Source organism: Ranitomeya imitator, chromosome 2 (assembly GCF_032444005.1).
Source record: "Ranitomeya imitator isolate aRanImi1 chromosome 2, aRanImi1.pri, whole genome shotgun sequence".
Lineage (NCBI taxonomy): Eukaryota > Metazoa > Chordata > Amphibia > Anura > Dendrobatidae > Ranitomeya > Ranitomeya imitator.
Window position 1 is genome coordinate 769,937,563 of NC_091283.1, and position 19,944 is coordinate 769,957,506.

The window sequence follows — 19,944 nt, forward strand, 5'->3', positions numbered from 1 at the left end:
CAGTGGGAGACCAGCTAGAAGCAGGCTGCCTCCATCTGAAGCGCAGATCCGGTGGCCGGAACACCGAGGAAGTAATAGACGCTACGCTTTACTTCAGAGACCGGCAGGGCAGTCGATTCCAAGTTGGCTGTCCGACCTAAACACCTAAGCAGACAAGGTGGCAACGCGGAGGAGGGGCGACACTAGGGTCCCTATAAAATAGCCTCAGGCCACCACCGTCATATGGGTATGTCCTATCCATCTGGGGGACAGAGAGAAAGAAGTAACAACAGTGAGGACCTTATGGTAGCTAATGCAAGTAGGGACCTACTACGTTACCGTGCGCAAGGGGAAGTGTTGTGAATTCTGTGGCCAAGCTCCCTCCTGTGGTCGTGAGTGGTACTGCGGCTGGTTCTGTCTATAAGCTTCCTTTGGTGGATGAGAGTGGTACTGCGGCTTCTGAGTTTCCTTCCTCAGGTGATGAGGTTAAGTCGTTAGGTGCTGCTCTATTTAACTCCACCTGGTGCTTTGATCCTGGCCTCCAGTCAATGTTCTAGTATTGGTCTTGCTTCCTCCTGGATCGTTCCTGTGGCCTCTCTATCCTGCATAAGCTAAGTTCTGCTTGTGTTATTTTTGTTTGCTATATCTTCTGTCCAGCTTGCTATATTGGTTTTTCTTGCTTGCTGGAAGCTCTGAGACGCAGAGGGAGCACCTCCGTACCGTTAGTCGGTGCGGAGGGTCTTTTTGCCCCTCTGCGTGGTTGTTTGTAGGTTTTTGTGTTGACCGCAAAGCTATCTTTCCTATCCTCAGTCTATTCAGTAAGTCGGGCCTCACTTTGCTAATTCTATATCATCTCTGTGTTTGTATTTCATCTTTACTCACAGTCATTATATGTGGGGGGCTGCCTTTTCCTTTGGGGAATTTCTCTGAGGCAAGGTAGGCTTATTTTTCTATCTTCAGGGCTAGTTAGTTTCTCAGGCTGTGCCGAGTTGCATAGGGAGCGTTAGGCGCAATCCACGGCTACCTCTAGTGTGGTGTGTTAGGATTAGGGATTGCGGTCAGCAGAGTTTCCACGTCTCAGAGCTCGTCCTATGTTTTTGGTAAATGTCAGGTCACCTTGTGTGCTCTGAACTTCAAAGTCCATTGTGGTTCTGAATTACCTGTTCATAACAGTACTGGAGGCCCAAAGTACTAATGCTTCTCAATAGAGGGAAAAGAGAAGTTCTGAGACCATTTTTTTTTCTTTGCACTGTGTTCTGTCTTTCTTTTCCCCTTTACATCAGGATGGTTCAGAACACAGGTGTGGACATGGACATTCAGGGTCTGTCCTCTTTGATGGATAATCTCACTATAAGAGTACAGAACATTCAAGATTTAGTGGTTCAGAATCCTATGTTAGAACCTAAAATTCCTATTCCTGAGTTATTTTCTGGAGATAGAGCTAAGTTTTTGAATATTAAAAATAATTGTAAACTGTTTCTGGCTTTGAAACCCCGCTCCTTTGGTGACCCAGTTCAACAAGTTAAAATCATTATTTCTTTATTACGTGGCCACCCTTAAGACTGGGCATTTTCCCTTGCGCCAGGAGATCCTGCATTATGTAATATTGATGCGTTTTTTCTGGCGCTCGGATTGCTGTACGACGAACCTAATTCAGTGGATCAGGCAGAGAAAAATTTGCTGGCTCTGTGTCAGGGTCAGGATGAGATAGAGATTTATTGTCAGAAGTTTAGAAAGTGGTCCGTGCTCACTCAATGGAATGAATGTGCGCTGGCAGCTATTTTCAGAAAGGGTCTCTCTGAAGCCCTTAAGGATGTCATGGTGGGATTTCATATGCCTGCTGGTCTGAATGAGTCTATGTCTTTGGCCATTCAGATCGGTCGACGCTTGCGCGAGCGTAAATCTGTGCACCATTTGGCGGTATTATCTGAGCATAAACCTGAGCCTATGCAGTGCGATAGGACTTTGACCAGAGCTGAAAGGCAAGAACACAGACGTCAGAATGGGCTGTGTTTCTACTGTGGTGATTCCACTCATGCTATCTCCGATTGTCCTAAGCGCATTAAGCGGTTCGCTAGGTCTGCCACCATTGGTACGGTACAGTCGAAATTTCTTTTGTCCGTTACTTTGATCTGCTCTTTGTCTTCCTATTCTGTCATGGCATTTGTGGATTCAGGCGCTGCCCTGAATTTGATGGACTTGGAGTTTGCTAGGCGCTGTGGGTTTGTCTTGGAGCCCTTGCAGTGTCCTATTCCATTGAGAGGAATTGATGCTACGCCTTTGGCCAAGAATAAGCCTCAGTATTGGACCCAGCTGACCATTTGCATGGCTCCTGCGCACCAGGAGGATATTCGCTTTCTGGTGTTGCATAATCTGTATGATGTGGTCGTGTTGGGGTTGCCATGGCTACAAGTCCATAACCCAGTATTAGATTGGAAATCCATGTCTGTGTCCAGCTGGGGTTGTCAGGGGGTACATGGTGATGTTCCATTTCTGTCTATCTCATCATCCACCCCTTCTGAGGTCCCAGAGTTCTTGTCTGATTACCGGGATGTATTCGATGAGCCCAAGTCCAATGCCCTACCTCTGCATAGGGATTGTGATTGTGCTATCGATTTGATTCCTGGTAGTAAGTTTCCTAAGGGTTGACTGTTTAATTTATCTGTACCTGAGCACGCCGCTATGCGGAGTTACGTGAAGGAGTCTTTGGAGAAGGGTCATATTCGCCCATCATCGTCGCCATTGGGAGCGGGTTTCTTTTTTGTGGCCAAGAAGGATGGTTCGCTGAGACCTTGTATTGATTACCACCTTCTAAATAAAATCACAGTCAAATTTCAGTACCCCTTGCCGCTGCTGTCTGATTTGTTTGCTCGGATTAAGGGGGCTAGTTGGTTCACCAAGATAGATCTTCGTGGTGCGTATAATCTTGTGCGTATCAAACGGGGCGATGAATGGAAAACAGCATTTAATACGCCCGAAGGCCATTTTGAGTACCTGGTTATGCCATTCGGACTTTCTAATGCTCCATCAGTGTTTCAGTCCTTTATGCATGACATCTTCCGAGAGTACCTGGATAAATTCCTGATTGTATACTTGGATAATATTTTGGTCTTCTCGGATGATTCCAGGTCCTGCGTGCTAATTCTTTGTTTGTGAAGGGGTTAAAGTGTCTCTTTGGTGTTCAGAAGATTTCATTTTTGGGGTTCATTTTTTCTCCTTCTACTATCGAGATGGACCCTGTTAAAGTTCAGGCCATTTATGATTGGACTCAGCCAACATCTCTGAAGAGTCTGCAGAAGTTCCTGGGCTTTGCTAATTTTTATCGTCGCTTCATCGCTAATTTTTCTAGCATTGCTAAACCATTGACTGATTTAACCAAGAAGGGTGCTGATGTGGTCAATTGGTCTTCTGCTGCTGTGGAAGCTTTTCAGGAGTTGAAGCGTCGTTTTTCTTCTGCCCCTGTGTTGTGCCAACCAGATGTTTCGCTTCCGTTCCAGGTCGAGGTTGATGCTTCTGAGATTGGAGCAGGGGCTGTTTTGTCGCAGAGAAGTTCTGATTGCTCGGTGATGAAACCATGCGCCTTCTTTTCCAGGAAATTTTCGCCTGCTGAGCGAAATTATGATGTTGGCAATCGAGAGTTGCTAGCCATGAAGTGGGCATTCGAGGAGTGGCGTCATTGGCTTGAAGGAGCTAAGCATCGCGTGGTGGTCTTGACTGATCACAAAAACTTGACTTATCTCGAGTCTGCCAAACGGTTGAATCCTAGACAGGCTCGTTGGTCGCTGTTTTTCTCCCGTTTTGACTTTGTGGTTTCGTACCTTCCGGGCTCTAAAAATGTGAAGGCGGATGCCCTGTCTAGGAGTTTTGTGCCCGATTCTCCGGGTTTGTCTGAGCAGGCGGGTATTCTCAAAGAGGGGGTAATTTTGTCTGCCATCTCCCCTGATTTGCGGCGGGTGCTGCAAAAATTTCAGGCTAATAGACCTGACCGTTGCCCAGCGGAGAAACTGTTTGTCCCTGATAGGTGGACGAATAAAGTTATCTCTGAGGTTCATTGTTCGGTGTTGGCTGGTCATCCTGGAATCTTTGGTACTAGAGATTTGGTGGCTAGATCCTTTTGGTGGCCGTCTCTGTCGCGGGAAGTGCGTTCTTTTGTGCAGTCCTGTGGGATTTGTGCTCGGGCTAAGCCCTGCTGTTCTCGTGCCAGTGGGTTGCTTTTGCCCTTGCCGGTCCCGAAGAGGCCTTGGACGCATATCTCTATGGATTTTATTTCGGATCTCCCCGTCTCTCAAAGAATGTCGGTCATTTGGGTGGTTTGTGATCGCTTCTCTAAGATGGTCCATTTGGTGCCCTTGTCTAAATTGCCTTCCTCCTCTGATTTGGTGCCATTGTTTTTTCAGCATGTGGTTCGTTTACATGGCATTCCAGAGAACATCGTTTCAGACAGAGGTTCCCAGTTTGTTTCGAGGTTTTGGCGAGCCTTTTGTGCTAGGATGGGCATTGATTTGTTTTTTTCCTCGGCTTTCCATCCTCAGACAAATGGCCAGACTGAACGAACCAATCAGACCTTGGAAACATATCTGAGATGTTTTGTTTCTGCTGATCAGGATGATTGGGTGTCCTTTTTGCCTTTGGCTGAGTTCGCCCTTAATAATCGGGCCAGCTCGGCTACTTTGGTTTCGCCGTTTTTCTGCAATTCTGGGTTCCACCCTCGTTTCTCTTCAGGGCAGGTTGAGTCTTCGGACTGTCCTGGTGTGGATACTGTGGTGGATAGGTTGCAGCAGATTTGGACTCATGTAGTGGACAATTTGACTTTGTCCCAGGAGAAGGCTCAACGTTTCGCTAACCGCAGGCGCTGTGTGGGTCCCCGACTTCGTGTTGGGGATTTGGTTTGGTTGTCATCTCGTTATATTCCTATGAAGGTTTCCTCTCCTAAATTTAAGCCTCGTTTCATTGGTCCATATAGGATTTCTGAGGTTCTTAATCCTGTGTCTTTTCGTTTGACTCTTCCGGCTTCTTTTTCCATCCATAACGTGTTCCATAGGTCATTGTTGCGGAGATACGTGGCACCTGTGGTTCCATCTATTGATCCTTCTGCTCCGGTTTTGGTTGAAGGGGAATTGGAGTATATTGTGGAGAAGATTTTGGATTCTCATGTTTCGAGACGGAAGCTCCAGTATCTGGTTAAGTGGAAGGGTTATGGTCAGGAAGATAAATCCTGGGTCTTTGCCTCTGATGTCCATGCTGCCGATCTGGTTCATGCCTTTCATGTGGCTCATCTTGGTCGGCCTGGGGGCTCTGGTGAGGGTTCGGTGACCCCTCCTCAAGGGGGGGTACTGTTGTGAATTCTGTGGCCAAGCTCCCTCCTGTGGTCGTGAGTGGTACTGCGGCTGGTTCTGTCTATAAGCTTCCTTTGGTGGATGAGAGTGGTACTGCGCCTTCTGAGTTTCCTTCCTCAGGTGATGAGGTTAAGTCGTTAGGTGCTGCTCTATTTAACTCCACCTGGTGCTTTGATCCTGGCCTCCAGTCAATGTTCTAGTATTGGTCTTGCTTCCTCCTGGATCGTTCCTGTGGCCTCTCTCTCCTGCATAAGCTAAGTTCTGCTTGTGTTATTTTTGTTTGCTATATTTTCTGTCCAGCTTGCTATATTGGTTTTTCTTGCTTGCTGGAAGCTCTGAGACGCAGAGGGAGCACCTCCGTACCGTTAGTCGGTGCGGAGGGTCTTTTTGCCCCTCTGCGTGGTTGTTTGTAGGTTTTTGTGTTGACCGCAAAGCTATCTTTCCTATCCTCGGTCTATTCAGTAAGTCGGGCCTCACTTTGCTAATTCTATTTCATCTCTGTGTTTGTATTTCATCTTTACTCACAGTCATTATATGTGGGGGGCTGCCTTTTCCTTTGGGGAATTTCTCTGAGGCAAGGTAGGCTTATTTTTCTATCTTAGGGCTAGTTAGTTTCTCAGGCTGTGCCGAGTTGCATAGGGAGCGTTAGGCGCAATCCACGGCTACCTCTAGTGTGGTGTGTTAGGATTAGGGATTGCGGTCAGCAGAGTTTCCACGTCTCAGAGCTCGTCCTATGTTTTTGGTAAATGTCAGGTCACCTTGTGTGCTCTGAACTTCAAGGTCCATTGTGGTTCTGAATTACCTGTTCATAACAGGGAAGGCTACTGATTTCCACCTGGATAAGGGGACTCTGGAATTGCCATCAGACCGGCCGGACCCTGCCTACCCTGTCATCCGGCACTCTGGACTGTGGATGCTGAAGCCTTCAGTAAAGGTAAAAAGACTGCACCCATTGTGTCCTCGTTATTCACCGCGCCTTGCACCATCCACCATTAACATCTACACCTCTGGGAAGCCCTGGGGATATACTTCACCTGTGGGAAGGCGTACCATCTAGCTGCCATTCCATCACCCCAGCGGACCCCTAAGCAGCGTCGGTCACTCTGACCGAATACCACAGGTGGCGTCACGAACACTACCGTTATCTGCGAATTCTGCCTTTTATTGGGCGCCCCTCATAGGGCCACGGTCCGGGTCGGGCCACCATGACATCCTCGCTGAGGGAACTGAAGGACCCGATACCGAGTACCCCATTGCCCTTACGTGGGGGCGATCCATAAGCAAAGGCCAACATGACAATGGGTTGGAGGGGTGGGGGGGATTAGGCTAATTACAAGGGGTGGGGGCTGATAGAGGGCTTAAAGGGGTGATTGGGGGCGGGGCCTGGTCAGTTCTCGCTTGCTGTCCCAAGTTGTTGATGGCAGATTTGAAAGTGCATACAGCAAAAGTAATAGCAGGACTGAGCTTGATAGTAAAGACTGGTAGCTTGATAGCAGTCAGGAACAGATCAGAAGATAATTAAACACCTGGCTGGAGCAGAGCAAAGTGGACGTGTGGTTCGACCCTTGGAAAGCATGTAGCAGCAGAGTGCACTACTACCTGAAACCTCAGGTGGCATACATCTGCCTGAGTCGGCCTTAAAAGGCCTAGGATGATGACATCAGAGGTGCATGCTGACTTGCACAGAGGGAACCATCCATAGGTGAAGGAAGAAGCAAACACATGCCCTGGAACTGGGACAGGTGAGTAGCAAAAGGCCAACCTGTGCACACAGCCTAACATTTTAAACAAGTTTTTTTCAGGCTTACATAGCAGCAAAATTTACCCAAGAATATGTAAGAGTATGGATGGACAATATCATACCGGTACATTTTTAAACAATATTTTTGAGGGTTATATAGCTACAAAATGTACCCATGAAGATGTAATACCCTATGGATGAGCAACATAAAACCGATAAATAGTGAACATGTTTTTTGAGGGTAATATACAAACAAAATGTACTCCAGACTATGGAATAGTCTATGGATGAGCAGTTTTGAACAAGTTTTTAAGGCTTTTATAGCAACGATATGTACCCAAGAAGATGTAATACCCTATGGGTGAGCAATATAATACCGATAAATTTTGAACAAGTTTTTTGAAGCTTATATAGCAACTAAATGTACCCAATGTTGCAATATAATACAGATAAATTTTTAACAAATTTTGTGAAGCTTACATAGCAATGAAATGTACCCAAGAATATTTAATACCCTATGGGTGAGCAATATAATACCGATACATTTTCAACAAGTTTTTGGAGGGTTATATGCCAACAAAATGTACTCCAGGCCATGGAATAGTCTATAGGTGAGCAACATAATACCGATAAACAATTTTTTTTTAGGCTTTTATAGCAACTAAATGAACCCAAGAAGATGTAATACCTTATGTGCCAAGCTCTATACAGCCAACACTTCCCTGTCTCCACCATAATGACAAGTCTCCATCTTCTCCTCCTCCCTCACTTCCTCGTCATTCCCATCCTCAGCCCATCTATGTAGGTGAGACGGCACAAAGGTTGTCTACGGCACAAAGGTTGGCTACTAGCCTCTGTCGTGCTACTCCTTCTCCTCATTCTTACTCAATCCGCCCTAAACCAATGAGATGAGACTAGGCTGACTACAAGCTCTCTGTCTGTGTTATGACTCCCTCCATGCCCCTCTGGTCCGCATGCAAACCTTGTTTATTTGTGAGCAGTGACTGTTTAAGTAGGCACGGGAGCGGGATAGTTGCGCCGACTATGGCGTCATCACCGCTCACCATCTTTGTGCAGTCCTCAAAGTTTTGGAGAACCACACAAATGTCAGACATCCATGCTCACTCTTCAGTTTTTACTTGCGGAGGCTGACCAGAATGCCGCCGGGTGAGTTGGAACTGGTACTCAACCACTGACCTCTTCTGCTCACAAAGCCTTGCCAATAAAAATATCTTTGATATTTTTGTACATACTTGGATCATAGTGCTCCATTATTTTTCTCATTAAGTGTATATGTTCCTTATGAAGGGATTGGTCATTTACTATATTCAGGAATAATTGTTGTTTTTTTTTAAAGTTTACATTTTTTTAAAGTTTTTTTAAGAGGATCTGGGAAAATCGCCGGTCTTGATGAATCAAGGCACTACTTTTTTTTTATCACAATCTTATTAATAGTTTTTTATATTTTGCTGATGACACATTTGTGTTCCTGCCGCATGATTTACATAGTTTAGAACCTCCTAGATGTGACTCCTCGAGGTGGACTTTTATATGTGGTGTTAAAGACGTCATTTCACAATCTACTTTTAGCAGTTGGTTGGATTCCAGAATGTTATCTAGTTTTCGTCACTGCTTTGCCAAGTTAGGATCGGCTTGGCTCCATGCAGTGATTAACGAACCTGCGTCTCCACATCTGCTTTAGAAAATACATATATTATAAGCAGGGATTCGCTACCCCCTGATGTTGTTAGGTCATTTTTCTTCAATAAGAACTCTTTTAGAACACTTTCCTAATTAGAGGTAGACTAATGCTACTATTTCCCTATCTTTGACTTATTTATGAGCTTATGCGCAGTCCACAATTGTCTGACTGATTAAACGTATATTCACACAAGGTAGATTTGTTGCAGAAGTTTCTGAAACTTAAAATCAACATTACTCCTATCTCAATGGGGTTCTTTTGCTGGGAAAAATAGATTCTGTAATCCATATGCAGATGAATGAGTAATTCTCACACATTCTCCATAAAATCTGACACAGATGAAAAATAGTCTTACAGTTATTCGTATCTGGAGAAGCAGCCTCAGTAATGCTGAATGGATGTCAATGATAAGGTCGAGGGGATAGGACATCAATATCAGAATGGCGGGGACCCTACATCCGGGATCCCCAATGATCAGCTGATATTTGGTCTAGCAGCCACCTGATATAAACACTCTGAAAGGAACTGCAAAACTCAGCTCCGTATAATGTGTGGCAAGCCACGACCACTACTGGGAAGTGCAGAACAGCTCCTATCAAAAGAATACTAAATGTTCTGCAGTACTCAGCAGTGGCTGTTACACATTAAATCAAGTTAACCTTTTGCAGCTCCATTCAAAGAGTTTAGATCCAGTGGACCCCTAATGATCTTATCTGAAATTGATGACCAATCCCATGTATAGATCATCACAAAATTGTGTCCAGAAAACACCTTCAATATTGCAAACGCGTTAAAGTGCGCTGTTATTACATAAGGGATCAGGAATAAGTTACGACACAGCAGGGACACCTCCCATTTAGTGCAAAGAAGTTAACCATCAGCACTCAGATAGGGGATGCACGCTCCAAAGTCCAAGGATCCAATCGGACAAAAACGTATATGAAAAAAGAAGAGCAGCATCCATACCAGGTGATAAATATTCAAAAATGTGTCTTTATTCTGCCATGGTAAAATACAACGTTTCGGCCAGGTTGGCCTTTGTCAAGTATACACAATATCCAAAGTGGCCATCTTAAATAGTGTGGAGCCCACATGGGCACCAATCACCATCTAGGGGCGGCCTTTATTAAATATACATCAAAATTGCTTAAATATCTACTACTATATATGTACATAACAAATCGCAGCTAAACATCATCCCCACTAATCATATTGCATAAAAATATACACATAGAAGGACATAACACTTAAAACCACATGTATAAACAAGCGTGACACAGGTTCACGGTCCAATAGTTGTATTTGTTGCCTAGTTGCCATGGTGACACCTCCACCAATCACATGATGTCCAGGAGCCAGTCCCCTTTATCCTCCAATCGCCGTATGCTGGGAAAAAGAGCGCACAAAGTGAATCCAACCAATCTTATCAGAGCAGGCCGGGATGTGTCCAAGCGTCATAGGACGCCGGCACATGTGCACAAGGCGCACCACAGCGACGATCACCTGACCGCCCCATAATGTAACCAAGCGCGCACGCGCCAGGCGTCCCATACACACAAACATATATATATATATATATATATATATAAAGGAAAACAGCACACAAAAAAATAAGTAGAAAAAGTGGGCTTTTAATGCCTGTACGGCGTGGCCACTTTTTCTACTAATTTTTTGTGTGTGCTGTTTTCCTTTTTTTCGTAAATATATATATATATATATATATATATATATATATATATATATATATATATATTGGAAAGTGGGAAACTCCCGGAGGGAGAAACTGAAAGATTGTGCTGAGCTTTCTAACTAGTCTTTTACCTCACCCCTGAGCTTGATTCACATCCACACAGCTCATGACTGCTGTATATTGTCCTCCATGCTGCTTCTCTCTGTGTACTAAAAAAAGGAATGTGGAGCAGGAATTCCTCTTTATGTTATATGTATGAAACATATACAGACCAAAAGCTTGGACACAACTTCTCATTTAAAGATTTTTCTGTATTATCATGACTGTGAAAATTGTACATTCACACTGAAGGCCTCAAAACTATGAATTAGCACATGTGGAATTATATACTTAACAAAAAAGTGTGAAACAATTGAAATTATGTCTTATATTCTAAGTTCTTCAAAGTAGCCACCTTTTGCTTTGATGACTGCTTTGCACACTCTTGGCTTTCTCTTGATGAGCTTTATGTTCTACATCTTTCTTCCCAAGCTAGTTGATATAATTACATTAACTTACCCATCCTTAACGGGAACCTGTCAGCAGGATTGTGCTCAGTAATCTACAGTGTCAGGTCGGCGCCGTTATACTGATTACAATGATACCTTGGTTGATTAAATCCGTCTTGTGGTTGTTTAATCTTTATTTTCAGTTTTCAGATATACCCGTGCCCCGGGACGGCCTGTGAGGGGTCTTCATGTGGTGCTCTGATTAGGTATTCATATGTGTGGCTTCTGACAGGTCACTGATCACTCACTGACCTGCCCCCTATTTTACATAATGAATATTATATATATATAGAAAAAAAATCACCATAAGCAGGCAGACGCCAGCATTATCGCTTGTATAATGTGATTTTAATTAATTTTATGCTATAAATAATTTAATTAAAAAAATCTGTCTCAAAATGATTGCCGCCATGAATGCGCAGTAGCAGCTATTGGCGATCTGATAGATGCTACTGTACAGGCGCTGGCGGCGTCATCTTGCTAGGGAACAAAAAAATTGCCTCTTCCAAGATGGCGCCGCTGGCGCCTGCGCAGTAGCATCTATCGGATTCCCTTTAAAGAAGCTGTCTGACCTCTAAAGCTATGATGTTATTTTTTTAAAGATTGAAAGCTGATAAGAACATAGCTTTAGGGATTGGAAATCCTTTTTAATGGTGTTTTCCTGCCTTATGATTTTGGTGATCTACCCTTGATGACCTTAAGATGTCACCAATATCAGATCAGTTGGGTCTGACACTCATCACACCCACAGGTCAGCCATTTTCAGCTCCAGCGATGGCTGAAAGTAGGAACAGCATGGCTCCATAGACAGTGCAGTGGCTAAGAGCAGCTCATCACTATAGTGCAGGACAACGCCTTTAATTAAAATACTGACTTGGCCACCTCAAGTACCGCTAGGAATAGCTAGGAATATTAGCCCAATAAATATCATTAGACAAGATGAGACTCAGAGTTTGGAAAGCTAAAGATAAAGTTTTGATTTCTATCTCTGAATTGAGACTGACAAAGTATTTTACCAGTTGAAATTAGGACTTTTGGCCTAATATTTCTATGGGCAGCAAATGTCTGATGTTCACTGGAAAGTAGAGCCATGCTTGATACAGCTTTTGGTTTTAACTAATAAAAGCCTTTTAATATATTTTTTTATTTTATAATAACAAATGGAATGGATCAACCTGGAAGCTATTTTTGGATTCAATTTTATTAAAAGGGCTTAAGTTAGTGGACCCTCCATATTCAGTATTAGCTTATTATCCCCTAATAGTGTTATTTAGCCCTCATAAGAATCTCATATGAATAGAGGATACGGAAAAAGTAATTGATCCAAAAATAAATTCCAGGTTGATCCATTCCATTTGTTATCTATGCAATGTATGACTGACGACAGGAACATTCCCACTCAAATTACAGAAACAATACAGTGGCCATTTACATACTGTACATTGTATTACCGGTACTTCTTAATAAATGTAGTTATTGAACCGACTACCTGGCAAATAAGAAAATACAGCTTTCCTATAAATATAATCTATATTTACAAAACATTTCTCCAAAGCTATTACTGGCGAGAATAAATCAATTACTTCTAAGATTCATATGCAAATGAAAGACCGTTTTGTGACAGGTTGAAATTACAATTTATTTTTGAGTTCAAAACAACAGTTTTATAAATTTCCCCTTCTTCTTTTGGCATTTTCTCGCACAGGACGTCAATGAGTAATACTGCTTGGGTTTCACAGTGAAAATGGGAAATTATTGTTGAAGACAAAATGGCAGTATTACATTGTGCACAATCTATACAGTTTGCACGTGATCTTAACTGATTGACAAGCTGATGAATAAAACTATATTAGTTGTATCGTGAGATTTATTTAGACTTACTTCTATCCCCCGTCCACACTGACATATTGGTTTCCATTATTTTATACAAGGCATATAGTCAAGAATAAATAACCCCAAAAAGTAATAAATAGCATCAAAAAATGACCTGTTCCAGCATCACCAGGGGGCTTGTACTGGACATTATGGACTGTTCTATGGTTGGGCTCCATTGTCACCTAAAAGCTGTAGCCAAGACCATCAAATGATCCTTTTTCTTTTTGCTGTCTTTTTCTTGACCAATACATATTTTGTCCATGAATTTTTAAAATAAAGGATCTAAAAAATCTGTGGTCACACCACCTCTGGTTGCATCATTGGCAGTTCCAATACATTTTATGGCAAGGAAAGCAACATGTTCATGGACCGCAAACTCAATGAATTTTTATAGTGAACTGTAAATCAGGAGAGTCCGGCAGAGGCTGTTGGGATTCAGAGTATGACCGAACTGGCACAGCATTGTGGTTTCTAATACATCAGAAGCCACAGCGAATAAATCAACTGAGCCTAAGGCTTCTTTCACACTTCCGTCGGTACTCGGCCGTCACCAGGCGTCGGCGCGACGTACCGACGGAAGCTTAGGAAATTTTGAGTCACGTGAGCAGCGGACGCAGTGTTTCAACGCGTCCGCTGCTCATTGTTAAGTCCCAGGGAGGAGGGGGTTGGGTTCCGGCCTGGCATGCGCAGTAAAAAATGCAGGAGAAGACGTACGAAAAAACGTTTTTTGAACGTTTTTTCACAACGACGGCCCGCCAAATACCAACGCATCCAGTGCACAACGTATGGAACGTGTGTCCATACGTCGCGATGCGTCGGTAATACAAGTCTATGTGAAAAAAACGCATCCTGCGGGCAACTTTGCAGGATGCATTTTTTCCACAGAACGACGCATTGTGACGGTCTGCAAAAGATGGAAGTGTGAAAGAAGCCTAAGGAGCAGATTTCGGAAGGATCAGGAATACCAGATAGCACAGCAATTGACTGTAGACACCTATTGGAATGTCGTTTCACAAGCAACTCACATTCACAATTTTTTTTCAGCTATTTATAAGGAAAATAAGCAGCACTACAGTTAAAGTGTGAATAAGAAAGCCGCAAGTTACCAACTTAGTATCCTCATAATAAAAAAAGTGGCAGCACTCCAAAGAACAGTAATAAAAAATAGCAGAGGTTTATTCACTCATGTGATGACTCCCAAGTATGTCTGAACTTTTATCAAGGCTAGAGAAAGTTTCAGACATATTTAGGAGATGAAACATCACATGTCACATGGGTGAATAAATCACTGCTATCTTTTGCCACTGTTCTTTAGAGTGCTGACAGTTTTGGGGATTCTCTCTATACATCAATCAGGCTTGTTAAGACTAAGATCATACCACCATTTTTTAAAAAAAATGTTTCTCCATCTTCAACCACACTTGGATGCCATCCAGTACGGTCCAATGTTTTCCATGGACCCATAGACAGGGGTGTCACTACAACAGATGCGGGGTTGCAATCGCACCCGAGCCCTGGAGCCTAGGGGGCCCTAAATGTCCCTTTGGCCTATAGAAAAAGACTATTGCTATTAAAGTTTTAAAATATTTGGAGCCCCCGTTGGTGCTTTAGCATCGGGGCCCATGAGTTTCAAGTTACACCACTGACCATAGACAAGAATAGGTCAGTGCCATCTGATAATTATCAGAGGCAAATTGTGCACACACCCAAAGAATAACATAAGGACAAGTGCTATTCATCAAAACAACAGATCACACTCGTCCGAGTTATACGGTCATCTGCATGAGCCCTAATATATACCTCATATATTTCTGTCTCATAATTATCCATCTATTTATGTATTTATCTATCTACCCATCTATAGAGTATTCATAAAGTAAAATGAAAGTCAAATGACAAATCTCAAACCTGAAACATGAATTAATAGTGGGATAACAGCTATCATTATTCTATGGTATATTTATCAGCAATTATCTGAAATTATTATCTCTCTTATATTTATTTATTTATCTATCTAGCCATCATTCTTATTACTAGTATACTAGCTGAAAACATTGATTTTTAACATATGATGGGCTCAAAACAACAACATGAAAGTTATATTTGCTGCTATAAGATTAGATTAAACCCCCCCATGCACATTAAATTAATGTCAGCGGAACACACTGATATTGACGGGTTCTGCTTACAGTCTCATGTGCAAGGCTGCCACCAGGAATTTCATGGCCCCATACTGGCAAAATTTTGGGGCCTCTCTGTGACTCCACCGAGGCTACACCCCAGCTCCTTCTCCACCCTTTGAACCTTCCACAGTCACACCACCCTCTCTTGGAAAATCTCTGCTTCTGCCCCACGTCCTCACCAATCCCATATTTACCGTTCCCATCACTAGATCACATACATAGCCAGCAGCTTTGTTTTGTCCAAAAGATTTTTTCAGCCACCACCATGACAAGGTAGACTCTTTTGGCTGGGCTCTATTCTAACCTATTAAACATTTGTTAAAATATCCAATACTCTTTTAGGTACATTTTTATCTATTTTTAAATTTTTAAAATTACCAATAATACCACATACAAGGGACAAATGCTGTCACACCATGACCAGACCACCTCTTACCACCACATAGTGACTGAATAATACCACATACAAGGATCAAATACCACCACACCATGAGCAGACCACATATTACCACCACGTAGTGACTGAATAATACCACATACAAGGAACAAATACCACCACACCATGACCAGACCACATATTGCCAGCACATAGTGACTGAATAATAAAACATATAAGGGACAAATTCTGCCATACCATGACCAGATCACATATTACCACCATATAGTGATCGAATAATACCACATACAAGGAACAAATACTGGCACGCTATGACCAGACCACATTTTACCATCACATAGTGACCAAATACTACAATAATGATCATAACACCATAAGTGCCATTATACACAGGAACTCTGTATATAGTGTATAATGTACAGGTAATACAGTGATCACCAATGACATTACATACAGGAGCTCTGGGTATAGTGTACAGGTAATACAGTGATCACCAGTGACATTACACACCGGAGCTCTGTATTTAGTGTATAATGTAAAAGTAATACAGTGATCACCATTGACTTTATACACAGGAGCTCTGTATATAATGTATAGTATACAGATAATACAGTGATCACCAATGATATTGTACACCGGAACCCAGTATATAGTGCAGAGTGTACAGGTAATACAGTGATCACCAGTAACATTACATACAGGAGATCTGCTTATACTATATAGTGTATAGGTAACACATTGGCTCACCTGTGATATCTCTATTTGAAGTCCTTCATCTTCGCTTTTCTGCTTCATCCACACAGTTATCTAGAGATCTGCTTGCAGAGAACATTACTTAATTTTTCTCCCAATTTCTACACTACACCAGATGACAAAACAAGGCAACATAGTGCCACCCTGCACAGTACCAGCACAATTCCATTGAAAAAAGTATCTTAAAAAATATAATACATCACTGCAGTAATAATATCCCTTATTTAACCCCTAAATTAATAATAAACCCCATCCTGAGCCCTTTGTGTCTCATTCCTAGCCCGTTTTGTCTCATTCCCGGCTTCAGCCATATGTTTTCCCATCCTAGCCCCATGTGTTCTCCCATCCAGCCCTCATGTGTCTCCGTCCTGCCCCATATGATCTCCCATCCTGCCCCATATGATCTCCCATCATGCCCCATATGACATCTCCATCCTGTCCTATCTGTCTCCATCCTGCCCCATGTGTCCTATGATTTTGACTCATCTTTCTCTATCCTGCCTGATGTATCCCATGATCCTGCCCCATGTGTCCCATGATCCTGCCCCATGTGTCCCATTATCCTATCCCATGTGTCCCATGATCCTGTCCCATGATCTTGTCCCATGTGTCCCATGATCCTGTCCCATTTGTCCCATGATCCTGTCCCATGATCCTGCCCCATGTGTCCCATGATCCTGTCCCATGTGTCCCATGATCATGTCCCATGTGTCTCATGATCCTGCCCCATGGGTCCCATGATCCTGTCCCATGTGTTCCATGATGCTCCCCCATCTGTCCCATGGTGCTGCCCAATCTGTCTACATATTGCAACTTGCCGCTTTCAGTAAAAAAAAAAAACAAAACAAAACAAAATTTTTGCCTTACCTGACCATGGTCCAGCTTCGTCATCTCCTTCATCACTTTGAAGCACGGACTCGATGGCAGTGATAGGGATGTCATATGCCAGTGATGTGCACGCCGATGTCAGCTGCCTGTGGAGTGCCCCCGCAGGACAGTGGGGTACTCGGTACCGGGTCCTTCGGTTCTCAAGGGGGATGTCACGGTGGCTGACCCGGTCCGTGGCCCTCGGGAGGTCCGTTATAAAAAGGGAAAGGTCTGTAAAGGGGAAATGTTCGTGACGCCACCTGTGGTATTCGGTCAGGGTGACCGATGCTGCTTAGGGGTCCACTGGGGTGATATTATGGCAGCTAGATGGTATACCTTCCCACAGATGAAGTATGTCCCCAGGGCTTCCCAGTGTGTAGATAGTGGATGGTGAGAGGCGCAGTGAAGAACGAGGACACAAGGTTGCAGTCTCTTTACCTTTCTACTGAAGATACAGCATCCACAGTCTAGAGCACCAGATCACAGGGCAGGCAGAGTCCGGCCGGTCTGAAGGCAAATCCAGAGTCCCCTTATCTAGGTGGAAATCAGTAGCCATCCTCTAGCGCCTGGATGTTGTAGTATCTTACTACTGAGCTTCTCATAAGGTCCTCACAACTATTGTAGATGTTCTAGATGTTATGTCTTTCTCTCTGTCCCCCAGATGGATAGGAACAAACTGGTATGACTGATGGCCTGAGGCTTTTTACAGGGACTCTAGGACGCCCCGGCCCCCAAAAGTTGCCACCGTGCCTCCTGGGTATAGGGCGGGCAGGTAATGTGGAATTAGCTGTCCTGCTGGTCTCTGGAGCAAGGCATAGAGACTGTTGCTCCCTCGGTGTTCCGGCTACCGGATCCTACGCCTCAGAAGGAGGCAGCCTGTATAGGGCAGAACTCCTTCTGGTTTCCTCTCCTTTTGCTATGACTTCGTTTCTCACTCTCTACAATACAATCCATTGTTTGTGTCCTTTCTTAGGATGCTGCCGCACGTTGGGCAGGCGCAGTTCCGTGGCCTTCTGTCTAGGCCTCTGACTGGATCCCACACCTGTCAGGGACCACTCTGTCAGCAACTGCTAGATGTTCCTCCTTCCTCTCTGGCTGCCTGACAGGAACTCACTGAGCGAAGCCCAGCCAGCTTCTGACTAACTTCCTATCCAGACCACCAGTTTTACCTAATTGTGAAGAGTGCCCTAATAAATAGGAGCATAGCTCCCCTTGGTGGACTGGAGTATGAATCGTGTTGCATGTTTGTGATACCTGGTAAAGAGATCTCCTTTATTGCCTTCAAACATAACATCACTCCCCCCTAGAGGAGAATGATATTACTGCAACGACCAGGACCCTGGGGAGCTGCACTAGACATCCCTCAAAAATTGCTGAAAAGACAAGAAGGATATTGTTTCAGATGGCTGCCAAGAAACCTACAACAATATTAACAGAGCTGCAGGAACTTGAGGTAAGTACTGGTCATGTATGTGACAACAATCTCCCATATTCTTCATATGCCTGGCCTGTTGATTAGGGTGGCAAATAGATTGAGACCTGTCAATCCAGAGCAGCAGGCAAGGAGAAGCCAGGTGACACTTTGGACAGGTCAGGGGTATGGTTTTTTACTATTTTGGTTTTTTTACAGGAGACATGGGCATCAGTGGATTAGGTGTAAGGTGAGTATTATTTTGCGTATTATTTTCTGTCTTTTGCAGGGGGACAAGGGCTTCAATGGAATAGGTGTAAGGTGAGTATAACTGTGTTTTTTTTATTTTTAAATAAATGTGTAAAAATGGGTGTTTTGTTTTATTTCAAATGAAGGACTTTTTTCTTGCTGTTTGTTTATTTCCAAACTTACTATGGAGTGGGGGTGTCTTATAGATGCCTCTACATTATTAACCCCTGAGCTTGAAGTCAGCTGACAATACAAAGCTGACATTATCCCCAACTCTTTTACCCCACTTGCCACCACCACAGGGCAAGTAGGAAGAGCAAGGCTAAGTGCCAGATTTGGCACATCTTATAGATGTGCCATTTCTGGGGCGGCTGAGGGCTGACATTGGTAATCTGGGAGATCAATATCTCTGACCTCTTTCCTATGTAATTTTTTATCTGGGGTCCCTCATAAATTGTCTTGACAGGATCCCACCCCTGTCAGGGACCACTCTGTCGGCAACTGCTAGATATTCCTCCTTCCTCTCTAGCTGCCTGACAGGAACTCACTGAGCGAAGCCCAGCCAGCTTCTGACTAACTTCCTATCCAGACAACCAGTTTTACCTAATTGTGAAGAGTGCACTAATAAATAGGAGCATAGCTCCCCCTGGTGGACTGGAGTGTGAAGTGTGTTGCATGGCTTGTGATACCTGGTAAAGTGATCTCCTTTATTGCCTCCAAACGTAACATCACTCCCCCTAGAGGAAAATGATATTACTGCAACGACCAGGACCCTGGAGTGCTGCACTTGCAATAGATTTTAACTGAACGTGTGTCCGAGGTATGCTCTGAAGCATAGCTCTGAACCCCTGTTAACAGAGCAGAGAGTTTCAGCGCATGCAAGATGACTGCCCAAATAATAATGTACAAAAATGAAATAAAAGGATACAGAAATGTAAAAAAAAAGCTAGGAAAAAAGATGTAATCTCTTTGCAATTATTTTTGAGAATATGATCTGGTAATAGGTCAATGAACATCATTTGACAATACATGAATAAGGAAGACACTTAACACAAAACTTTGCAGGGGCATCAGTGTATTCTTGACATAATATCAACTATTTCTAAACTGTGAAAGTAAATATTGTTCTCTATTGTTCTGAAACCATTCTTGGCCGAGGTCCATTTGCAGTCTGTTGCATGTTTTTTTTTTTAGTCAGTATGAGCATTGCTGT